The sequence below is a fragment of the Heterodontus francisci genome, unplaced genomic scaffold (genome assembly GCF_036365525.1).
Source record: "Heterodontus francisci isolate sHetFra1 unplaced genomic scaffold, sHetFra1.hap1 HAP1_SCAFFOLD_51_2, whole genome shotgun sequence".
NCBI classification, from domain to species: domain Eukaryota; kingdom Metazoa; phylum Chordata; class Chondrichthyes; order Heterodontiformes; family Heterodontidae; genus Heterodontus; species Heterodontus francisci.
Window position 1 is genome coordinate 3,737,246 of NW_027141369.1, and position 11,744 is coordinate 3,748,989.

Genomic DNA, 11,744 nt, shown 5'->3' on the forward strand with positions numbered 1-11,744 from the left:
CGTAGTCCTGGTCCTTGGAATGTGCCAGTCTGCAACATTCGGTGGTGGACAACTCCTTGCGCTGGAAGACAGCAAGTTTCGGGCAGACCAAAGGGCGTCTTTCACCGAATTGATAGTCCTCCAACAGCAGTTGATGTCTGTCTCGGTGTGTGTCCCTGGGAACAGCCCGTAGAGCACAGACTCCTGTGTTACAGAGCTGCTTGGGATAAACCTCGACATAAAACAATGCATCTCTTTCCACACCTGCTTTGCAAAGACATATTCCAGGAGGAGGTGGGCAACCGTCTCTTCCCCACCACAGCCACCGTGGGGGCATTGCGCGGAGGGGGCGAGTCTTCGGGCGTGCAGGAAGGATCTGACGGGGAAGGCTCTTCTCACCACCAGCCAAACTACATCTTGGTGCTTGTTTGAAAGTTCTGGTGATGAGGCATTCTGCCAAATGACTTTGGTAGTCTGCTCGGGGAACCATCCGACAGGATACCCCATCTCCTTTTCCCGTAGGGCCTTGAGAACATTCCGTGCAGACCACTGCCTGATGGATCAGTGGTCAAAGGTGTTTTCCCGCAGAAACTGCTCCACGAAGGATAGGTGGTACAGCACGGTCCAACTACATGGAGCGTTCCGCGGCAATGTGACCAGGCCCATCCTTCGCAACACTGGGAACATATAGAACCTCAGCACGGAGTGACACTTGCAGTTTGCATACTGGAGGTCTACACACTGCTTGATGCAGCCGCACACGAAGGTGGTCATCAGGATGAGGGCAACGTTGGGTACATTTTTCCCGCCCTTGACCAGAGATTTGAACATCGTGTCCCTCCGGACCCAGTCCATTGTTGATCCCCAGATGAAGCGGAAAATGGCTCGGGTGACCACCACACCTGAGTGCCTCTGCTGCCTGGGATTGTCACCCCCTCTCATGCTCGCATCCTTCCTAATAGACTCAGCAAAGGGTTCAACACAGCAAACAAACAAGACAGGGGAGAGAGGACAGCCCTGTCTGACTCCAGATTGGATCAGGAAACTTTCCGATTCCCACCCATTGATTGAGACTGCGCTACTGATGTTCGTGTAGAGCAGTTTGATCCAATTGCAGATTCCCTTCCCTGAACCCCATTTTGGAAAGAACGTCCATCATGTAGGTGTGCGATTTCCTGTCAAAAGCCTTCTCCTGGTCCAGGCTGATGAGGCAGGTGTCCACCCTCCTGTCCCGTACATAGGCGATCGTATCCCTGAGTAGCACGAGACTATCAGAGATCTTCCTGCCGGGTACAGTACAGGTCTGGTCAGGGTGAATCACCAACTCCAGAGCAGACTTGACTCGACTGGCTATGACTTTGGACAGAGTTTCAGCTCAGTCATTCAGGGACCTGGAATTCACACAGTTTGAGCCCATGCTTACCCGAACCCACTTCTGATTGGTCACCCTCTTCTTATTCACATGTCTTAACCAATCGCAGAGCCTTGAATTAGAAAATGCAGCCAAGCATTGGCTTAAATTGTCGACCTGACAGAATATTTTAAATCGAAAAAGCCTCCAATTTCAGTGCAGTGAAGAAGCGAATTCCTGGAAAATCTATGTCCAGTAGCTTGGGGTCCAGGCAACTGAAGGCAGGACCGCCAGTGGTGGAGCTTCTCAGCCTTTTGGCTAAGATCAAGTGTAGTATCTGTTCTTATCAGTACTTACTTGGCAGAGGAGAAACCATGATCAGTGGCTTTTGATCCTGGGTAGGCTTTGAGTAAAATGGCTATAACCAATCTTTGAGCTTCAGGCCAGGGAGTGCGGAACACCATTCGGGTGGTGGTGAAGGACAAGGAAGGAGATGCACTGGTCGATCGCACCTTCTTCATCAAGAAAATCCTCATCGATTGCTGTGGATTTCAAGCTAGGCACATCTTCTGCCTGCAGGATTTCCCCAGCAGTGGGTATATCGACATGACATTCAAGAATGTGGCGGGGTGCATCAAGTTCCTGAAGGCGTTCAAGGAGAAAGGGGACCGGGCGCCGCTGTCGATCCTCCCAGTGGAGTCGCTCTTCACGCTTCCGTCACAACATGACCGGGTGGTGACAATTCACCTCTCCAACCCCCATGTTCCTGTGGTGGATGTACTCACCTTTCTCGCCAGGTACATCGAGTTGGCCAGCACTGATGTCAAAGACCCCTTTGGGATTTGGACCAATAAGCGGCAAGTCAAGGTGACCTTGACGGTCGATGCCAATGGAGCCATCATCCACCCTCCCTCCAGCTTCGCTATCAGGGGAAGTCGAGGCTTCTTGGTCTACGCTGGGCAGCCCAAAGTTTGTAGCACCTGTGGCAAATCTGGTCACGTGGCAGCTAACTGCAGCACGGTTGTCTGCAAGAACTGCAAGAAGGAAGGCCATCAGACCAAGGACTGTAAGCAGAGTAAGTGTTGCAACCTGTGCGGTGCGGCAGGCCATCTCTACAAAACCTGCCCCAAACGCTGCCTCAGTTATGCTCAGGCGGCAAGGTCCAAGGAAAGGCCGGGAGAAGGTTCGACGAAGGCGTCCGGTGTTGGAAAGGAGACAAGCAACCTTCTCTGCAGTGAGGAACTTCTACCTGAGAAGGAGAAGAAAGGGAAGGCAACTGAAACCAGCAACCCGGCACCTAACCTGCACCCGGAAACCCCTCCTCCACAGACAGAATCAATGGAGGAGGAGGCAGCAGATGGACAAACAGATCAGTGGCAGTTTGTCCAAAGGAAAACCACAAAGAAAAGACATCCAAAAGCGGAACAGGCCACCACCCAAACCAGTGGCAAGAGGAGGCTACCGTCTGAGACAGACTACAGCAGCTCCTCTTCACTGGATGAGGAAGTGCCGGAGCGACAGCACCTTCAAAAGAAGCGGCAGAACTCAAAAGGAGCTGGAAGATAAAACCCCCCAGCCCCCGGGCACTGGAAGCTGTGATGGGCCTGTCAAGCCCCAAACCCAAAGCGCCACACCTAGCGACATGGCCAACACATCCCAGCTCTGGGACACTGAGAGCAAAGACACGTCTGGCGCACTTCAGCTCTGGGAAGCCGGCAGCAGTGATGTTTTCGAGGAGGAACAGAGGGGAACAGCAGAGAACAGCCCAATCCCTGCTGCCAACAAGACCCCCGCCCCCCCACCGATGTCACCTCAGTGGAAGAAACCCTGCATGAAAAACCAGGAGGGGTTTCTGAGCCCAACGAGTGTGAAACAGCTTGCGTACACTATGGGTATACAGGAACATCCTGAAGGACTGGGACTAGCAAGGACAAATGGTATGGGAAGCAGCAACTAACTTTAAAAAAATGGGTATAAGGATTGCTTCAATTAATGTGCGCAGCATTAAATCCACTATGCGATGGATTACCTCGCCAAGGTCAAAGCCGACCCCCTGTTTCTGCAGGAGTGTGGAATACCACATCTCAGCACCGACAGGCAGTGGTCGCAATGGTGGTCCCACGGGCCATCGATCTGGTCAGGGGGTAATGATTGCCATTCCTCCGGCCTGGGTCTTCTGCTGCGGGGAGGTAACTTCACCATCTCCGAAGTTAAGGAGGTGGTGGGCAGTCGCCTCCTCATCGCAGATGTAATGTACAACAATGCTTCGCTCTGGTTGATCAGCATGTACGCCCCGTTTCAATGCAGCGAACGGTTGACCGTCTTTAGAATTAGAATTAGAATTAGAACTAGAACATTACAGCGCAGTACAGGCCCTTTGGCCCTCGATGTTGCGCCGACCATCTGACCTACACTATTCCATTTTCATCCATATGTCTATCCAATGACCACTTAAATGCCCTTAAAGTTGGCGAGTCTACTATTGTTGCAGACAGGGCGTTCCACGCCCCTACTACTCTCTGCGTAAAGAAACTACCTCTGACATCTGTCCTATATCTTTCACCCCTCAACTTAAAGCTATGTCCCCTCGTGTTTGCCATCATCATCCGAGGAAAAAGACTTTCAATATCCACCCTATCTAACCCTCTGATTATCTTGGATGTCTCTATTAAGTCACCTCTCCTCCTCCTTCTCTCTAACGAAAACAACCCCAAGTCCCTCAGCCTTTCCTCGTAAGACCTTCCTTCCATACCAGGCAACATCCTAGTAAATCTCCTCTGCACCCTTTCCAAAGCTTCCACATCCTTCCGATAATGCGGTGACCAGAACTGCACGCAATACTCAAGGTGCGGCCTCACCAGAATTTTGTACAGCTGCATCATGACCTCGTGGCTCCGAAACTCGATCCCCCTACTAATAAAAGCGAACACACCATATGCCTTCTTAACAGCCCTATTAACCTGGATAGCAACCTTCAGGGATTTATGTACCTGGACACCAAGATCTCTCTGTACATCTACACTACCAAGAATCTTCCCATTAGCCCAGTACTCTGCATTGCTGTTACTTCTTCCAAAGTGAATCACCTCACACTTCTCCGCATTAAACTCCATTTGCCATCTCTCAGCCCAGCTCTGCAGCCTATCTATGTCCCTCTGTACCCTACAACACCCTTCGACAATATCCACAACTCCACCGACTTCGTGTCATCCGCAAATTTACTAACCCACCCTTCTACACCCTCATCCAGGTCATTTATAAAAATGACAAACAGCAGTGGCCCCAAAACAGAACCTTGCGGTACACCACTAGTAACTCAACTCCAGGATGAACATTTGCCATCAACCATTGCTGCTGGCAACGTGCAGGCCAGTCATCCTCGGCGGTGACTTCAACTGCATCATCGATGCAGCTGGGCGATCTGGCAGAGACGACAGCAAACTGGACGCTATGTCCAGATTCCTAATAGAAACAGTAAAAGATGCAAAACTGCACGACGTATTCAGCAAACCTGCAGACGGAGTGCAGCGTAGATAGACATGGTCAAGATTGGACGGGTCTGCCCATTCCAGGATTGACTTCCTGTTTGTGGCCCATGCCGTCACGGTCAGATCCATTGACGTCAAGCCGGTGTTCTTGTCGAACCACTGCCTCGTAATGGCCGACTGTCACTTACAGGACGACTAGCGGGTTGGCAGAGGGACGTGGAAGCTCAATGCTACACTGCTAAACCCAGAGAACGTTGAGGAACTTAAAAGGGATTACAAAGGTTGGAGAACCGTGAAACCCCTCCTGAGTCTCCAGTTCACAGGTGGGACGCGATCAAGGAGAACATCAAGAGGTTCTTTCTCCTCAAAAGGTGTTCAGAGAGCGAGAGAGAGACAGAGGGAAATGTCCTGACTCCAGAAAAGTATGCAAAATCTGCTCCGGCTACAGTCGATGGGGGTTGAGGTCAAGGAGGACCTCCAAGAGGTGAAGAGAAAGCAGGCCTCGCTCTTTGCCACGGAGACCTCCAATATCATCTTCCGGTCCAGAGTCCACCCGATTGAGCAGGATGAGATGTGCTTGCATTACTTCTTCCAAAAGGTACACAGAGAGAGCTCTGTTATCAGCAGCCAGAAGGAATAAGATGGCTCGGTAACATCTTCGCAGTCCGACATACTAAGGATCAGCAAATCCTTTTATGCTGGGCTGTATGACGCGAAGCCCACAGACAGAAGAGCCTCCCAGTCCTTCCTGTCATCTATCACAGAGGTCTTAGATGACAGCAGGAGGGAGAGACTGGACAAGCCGCTAACTCGGGATGAGCTAACAAAGGCCGTCAAGTCCTTCGAGACGAATAAAACTCCCGGAAGTGATGGCTTACCGGTTGAGCTGTATTGTGTCCTGTGGGACTGGGTTTGCCTGGACCAGCTGGAAGTATACGAGAGTATGCTCCTGGCTGGCAGCATATCAGAATCCATGAGGAAAGGCATCATCACCCTCATTGACAAGCGGAACGGGGAGAGGGCAGAAATTGGAAATTGGCAGCCCATCTCACTGCTTAATGTTGACGACAAGATTCTGTCCAAAGTCATAGCCAGTCGAGTCAAGTCTGCTCTGGAGTTGGTGATCCACCCTGATCAGACCTGTACTGCGCCTGGCAGGAAGATCTCCGATAGTCTCGCACAACTCAGGGATACAATCGCCTATGTACGGGACAGGAGGGTGGACACCTGCCTCATCAGCCTGGACCAGGAGAAGGTTTTTGACAGAATATCACACACATACATGATGGACGTGTTTCCAAAATGGCATTTGCGGAGGGAATCTGCAATTGGATCAAACTGCCCTACACAAACATCAGTGGCGCAGTCTCAATCAATGGGTGGGAATCGGAAAGTTTCCCGATCCAATCTGGAGTCAGACAGGGCTATCCTCTCTCCCCTGTCTTGTTTGTTTGCTGTATTGAACCATTTGTTGAGTCTATTAGGAAGAATGTGAGCAGAAGAGGGGTGACAATTCCAGGCAGAGGAGGCACTCGGGTTAAAACCTCCCTCTACATGGATGACGTCGCGGTCTTCTGCTCGGACCCGCTGTCTGTGTGCAGACTGATGAGCATCTGCGACCAGTTGAAACTGACCTCGGGAGCCAAAGTTAACCACGGCAAGAGAGAGGCCATGTTCTTTGGGAACAGGGCTTACCGATCCTTTGTCCCCTTCACCGTCAGCTCAGACTACCTGAAGGTGCTGGGAATATGGTTCAGAAGGGCCGGGGTGTGCACCAAAATCTGGGAAGAGCGAGCAGCCAAGGTACAACACAAGCTGAGCATGTGGGAGAAGCGATCTCTCTCCAATGTGGGTAAGAACCTGGTCATCAGGTGCAAGGCGCTCACGTTGTTGCTGTTCATGGCGCAGGTCTGGCCCAAACCCCACTCCGGCGCTGTGGCGGTCACCCGAGCCATTTTCCGCTTCATCTGGGGATCCAAAATGGACCGGGTCCGGAGGGACACGATGCTCAAACCTCTGGATAAGGGTGGGAAAAATGTACCCAACATCACCCTCATCCTGATGACTACCTTCGTGTGTGGCTGCATCAAGCTGTGTGTAGACGCAAACTCCAAGTGTCACCACGTGCTGAGGTTCTATCTGTCCCCGGTGTTGCGAAGCCTTGTCACATTGCCGCGGAATGCTCCATCCAGTTGGACTGTGTCGTTCCACCTATCCTTCGTCGAGCGGTTTCTGCGGAAAAACACCTTTGACCACCGGTCCATCAGCCAGTGGTCTGCACAGAATGTCCTCAAGGCCCTACAGGAAAAGGAGATGGCGGATCCTCTTCCCCAAGCAGACCACCGAAGTCATTTGGCGGAATGCCTCATCACCAGAACCTTCAAACAAGCACCAAGATGAAGCTTGGCTGGTGGTGAGAAGAGCCCTCCCAGTCAGATCCTTCCTGCACACCCGAAGTCTCACCCCCTCTGCACAACACCCTCGAGGTGACTGTGGTGGGGAAGAGATGGTTGCCCACCTCCTTCTGGAATTTGTCTTTGCAAAGCAGGTGTGGAAAGAGATGCAGTGGTTTTTGTCGAACTTCATCTCAAGCAGCTCTGTAACACAGGAGTCTGTGCTCTACGGGCTGTTCCCAGGGACGCACACTGAGATAAACATCAACTGCTGCTGGAGGACTATCAATTCGGTGAAAGACACCCGTTGTTCTGCCCGAAACTTGCTGGTCTTCCAGCACAAAGAGTTGTCCACGACCGAATGTTGCAGACTGGCACATTCCAAGGTCCAGGACGATGTGCTGAGGGACGCACTAAAGCTTGGGGCAGCCGCAGCAAATGTTCAATGGGAAAAGACCACTGTGTAAGGTCCCCCCACCAAGTTGAACGGATGGGCTGGGTCGATGGAAAACCCCTCGAAATGTATCAGGAAAATTTTCGTTTGCTGTAAAATGTATATGGCATGGAAAATGAAATGGAAGGGTTGTGAGGCAGCTCACTCCTGCAATGAAGGAAACTGACCTCCTTTGCACTGTTTGTAATTTTCGACTTGGTGCTGTTTAGAACTGTTTAGTCATGTACTTTTTACAGATTTTTATGAATAATGCATATTTTGGAAATAATAAAAAAAAGTCCAGTAACAAGTTAAAAACCTGTTTCCATATTCCACTTTTACTGTCACAAATTCCGGGCGCTATTTCACAAGCAGATTTAATTTGTCAATTGTTGTCAACTGTTCGAACTGGCGGGAAACAACTCTGTTCAGCAATCTATAATGGGACAAGTAACTCAAACTCCGTGTGGAACAAAGAACGAAGAACAAAGAAAATTACAGAACAGGAACAGGCCCTTCGGCCCTCCAAGGCTGCGCCGATCCAGATCCTCTTTCTTAACATGTCGCCTATTTTCTAAGGGTCTGTATCTCTTCGCTTCCTGCCCATTCATGTATCTGTCTAGATACATCTTAAAAAACGCTATCGTGCCCGCGTCTACCACCTCCGCTGGCAACGCGTTCCAGGCACCCACCACCCTCTGCGTAAAGAACTTTCCACGCATATCCCCCCTAAACCTTTCCCCTCTCACTTTGAACTCGTGACCCCGAGTAATTGAATCCCCCACTCTGGGAAAAAGCTTCTTGCTATCCACCCTGTCTATACATGTCACGATTTTGTACACCTCAATCAGGTCCCCCCTCAACCTCCGTCTTTCGAATGAAAATAATCCTAATCTACTCAACCTCTCTTCATAGCTAGCGCCCTCCATACCAGGCAACATCCTGGTGAACCTCCTCTGCACCCTCTCCAAAGCACCTACATCCTTTGGAATTAATAAATTATGGACAATTGGTAATTCCCCTTCACACAGGCTTCAGGGAGACAGTGAGAAGTCACTGAAATAGTTGCTTAAACATTTTAAATAGTTGCCATTCCTGTTACAAATGTTTTGGAATTAGACAGTAATCAGCCCTTTCACAGAGACTGTGGGTGGCTCAGAAAAGAGCCTTTGGCTTATTAGATGACATTTTGGCCGCTTTACTTTTTCTGGGAGCTCTGAGCGCTGGTTTTATTGGGCAGCAGCACGGCCTGGATATTAGCCAGCACCCCGCCCTGTGCAATGGTCACCCCTCCCAGCAGCTTGTTGAGCTCCGCGTTGTCGCGGACGGTCAGTTGCAGGTGTCGGGGGATGAGGCGGATCTTCTTGTTGTCCCGGGCCGCGTTACCGGCCAGCTCGAGGATTTCAGTGGTTAGATACTCGAGCACAGCAGCCAGCACCCACAGGCTCAGCATAGTTGCCCTTTCTCAGGAGCCTGTGTACACGGCCCACTGGGAACTCCAGTCCAGCCCGGGAGGAGTGAGACTTGGCCTTGGACTGAGCTTTCCCGCTGGTCTTTCCTCTTCCTGACTTTTTTTATTTCCAAAATATACTTTATTCATAAAAGTCTGTAAGAAAAAACAATACAGAACAGTTCCAAACATCATCGAGTCAGACAATACAAAGAGTGCAAAGGAGATCAGTTTCCTTCAATACAGGAGTGAATTGCCTCACAACCCTTCCATTTCATTTTACGTACCATGTACATTTTACAGCAAACAAATATTTTCCCGATAAAGTTCGAGGGGTTTTCTATGGATCCAGCCCTGCAGTTCAGCTTGGTGGGGGGACCTTACACAGTGGTGTTTCCCCATTGAGCCTTTGCTGCGGCTGCCCCAAGCTTTAGTACGTCCCTCAGCACGTAGTCTTGGACCTTGGAATGTGCCAGTCTGCAACATTCGGTCGTGGACAACTCTTTGTGCTGGAAGACCAGCAAGTTTCGTGGGGCAGACCAAATTGATAGTCCTCCAGCAGCAGTTGATGTTTATCTCTGTGTATGTCCCTGGGAACAGCCAATACAGCACAGACTCCTGTGTTACAGAGCTGCTTGGGATGAACCTCGACAAAAACCACTGCATCTCTTTTCGCACCTGCTTTGCAAAGACACATTCCAGAAGGAGGTGGGCAACCGTCTCTTCCCCACCGCAGCCACCTCAAGGGCATTGTGCGAAGGGTGTGAGACTTCGGGCGTGCAGGAAGGATCTGACGGGGAGGGCTCTTCTCACCACCAGCCAAGCTACACCTTGGTGCTTGTTTGAAAGTTCTGGTGATGAGGCATTCTGTCTAATGACTTTGGCAGTCTGCTTGGGGAACCATCCAACAGGATCCACCATCTCCTTTTCCCGTAGGGCCTTGTGGACATTCCATGCAGACCACTGCCTGATGGGTTGGTGGTCAAAGGTGTTTTTCTGCAGAAATTTTCCCACGAAGGATAGGTGGTACGGCACGGCCCAACAGGATGGAGCGTTCCGCGGCAATGTGACGAAGTCCATCCTTCTCAACATCGGGTACAGATAGAACCTCAGCACATAGTGACATTTGGTGTTTGCGTACTGGGGATCTACACACAGCTCGATGCCGCCGCACACGATGGTAGTCATCAGGATGAGGGCAACGTTGGGTACATTTTTCCCGCCCTTATCCAGAGGTTTGAACATCGTGTCCCTCCGGACCCGGTCCATTTTGCATCCCCAGATGAAGTGGAAAATGACTTGGGTGACCACCAGAGCGCAGGAGTGGGGTATGGGCTAGACCTGCGCCACATACAGCAACAACGTGAGCACCTCGCATCTGATGACCAGGTTCTTACCCATATTGGAGAGAGATCGCTGCTCCCACATGCTCAGCTTATGTTGTACCCTGGCTACTCACTCCTCCCAGGTTTTGGTGCACGCCCCAGCCCTTCCGAACCATATCCCCAGCATCTTCAGGTACTGTGACCTAATGGTGAAGGGGACAAAGAATTGGTCAGCCCAGTTCCCAAAGAACATGGCCTCGCTCTTGCCCTGGTTAACTCTGGCCCCTGAGGCCAGTTCGAACTGGTTGCAGATGCACACAGACAGCGGGTCCAAGCAGAAGACGACGACGTCATCCATGTACAGGGAGGTTTTAACCTGAGTGGCTCTGCTGCCTGGGATTGTCACCCCTCTTATGTTCACATCCTTCCTAATATACTTAGCAAAGGGTTCAAACAGCAAACAAACAAGACCGGGGAGAGAGGACAGCCCTGTCTGACTCCAGATTGGATCGGAAAACTTTCTGATTCCCACCCATTGATTGAGACAGCGCTACTGATATTTGTGAAGTGCAGTTTGATCCAATTGCAGATTCCCTCCCCAAACCCCATTTTGGAAAGCACATCCATTATGAAGGTGTGCGATATCCTGTCACAAGCCTTCTCCTGGTCCAGGCTGATGAGGCAGGTGTACACCCTCCTGTCCCGTACATAGGCGATCGTATCCCTGAGTTACGCGAGACTATCAGAGATCTTCCTGCCGGGTACAGTACAGGTCTGATCAGGGTGAATCACCAACTCCAGAGCAGACTTGACTCGACTGGCTATGACTTTGGACAGCATCTTGTAGTCAAAATTAAGTAGTGAGATGGGCTGCCAATTTCTGATTCCTGCCCTCTCCCCCTTCCGCTTGGAGATGAGGGTGATGATGCCTTTCCTCATGGATTCTGACATGCTGCCGGCCAGGAGCATACTCTCGTATACTTCCAGCAGGTCTGGGCCGATCCAGTCCCACAGGGCCGAATACAACTCAACCAGTAAGGCATCGCTTCCGGGAGTTTTACTCGTCTCAAAGGACTTGACGGCCTTTGTCAGCTTGTCCAGAGTTAGCGGCATGTCCAGTCTCTCCCTCATGCTATCATCTAAGACAGCTGTGATAGATCACAGGAAGCTCTGCTGTCTGTGCGCTTCGCGTCAGACAGCCCGGCATAAAAGGATTTGCTAATTCTTAGTATGTCGGACTGCGAAGACGTTACCGAGCCATCCTCTTCCTTCAGGCTTCTGATGAAGCTGTGTGAAGCTTTTGGAAGAGGTAGTGCAAACACATC

The 11,744-nt window shown here is 50.9% G+C and overlaps 1 pseudogene; it reads left to right on the top strand.

The window, feature by feature from the left end:
- Window positions 1–1,628: 1,628 nt before the first annotated feature.
- On the top strand, window positions 1,629–1,763 carry LOC137363045 (U2 spliceosomal RNA; annotated as a pseudogene).
- The last annotated feature ends 9,981 nt before the right edge of the window (window positions 1,764–11,744 follow it).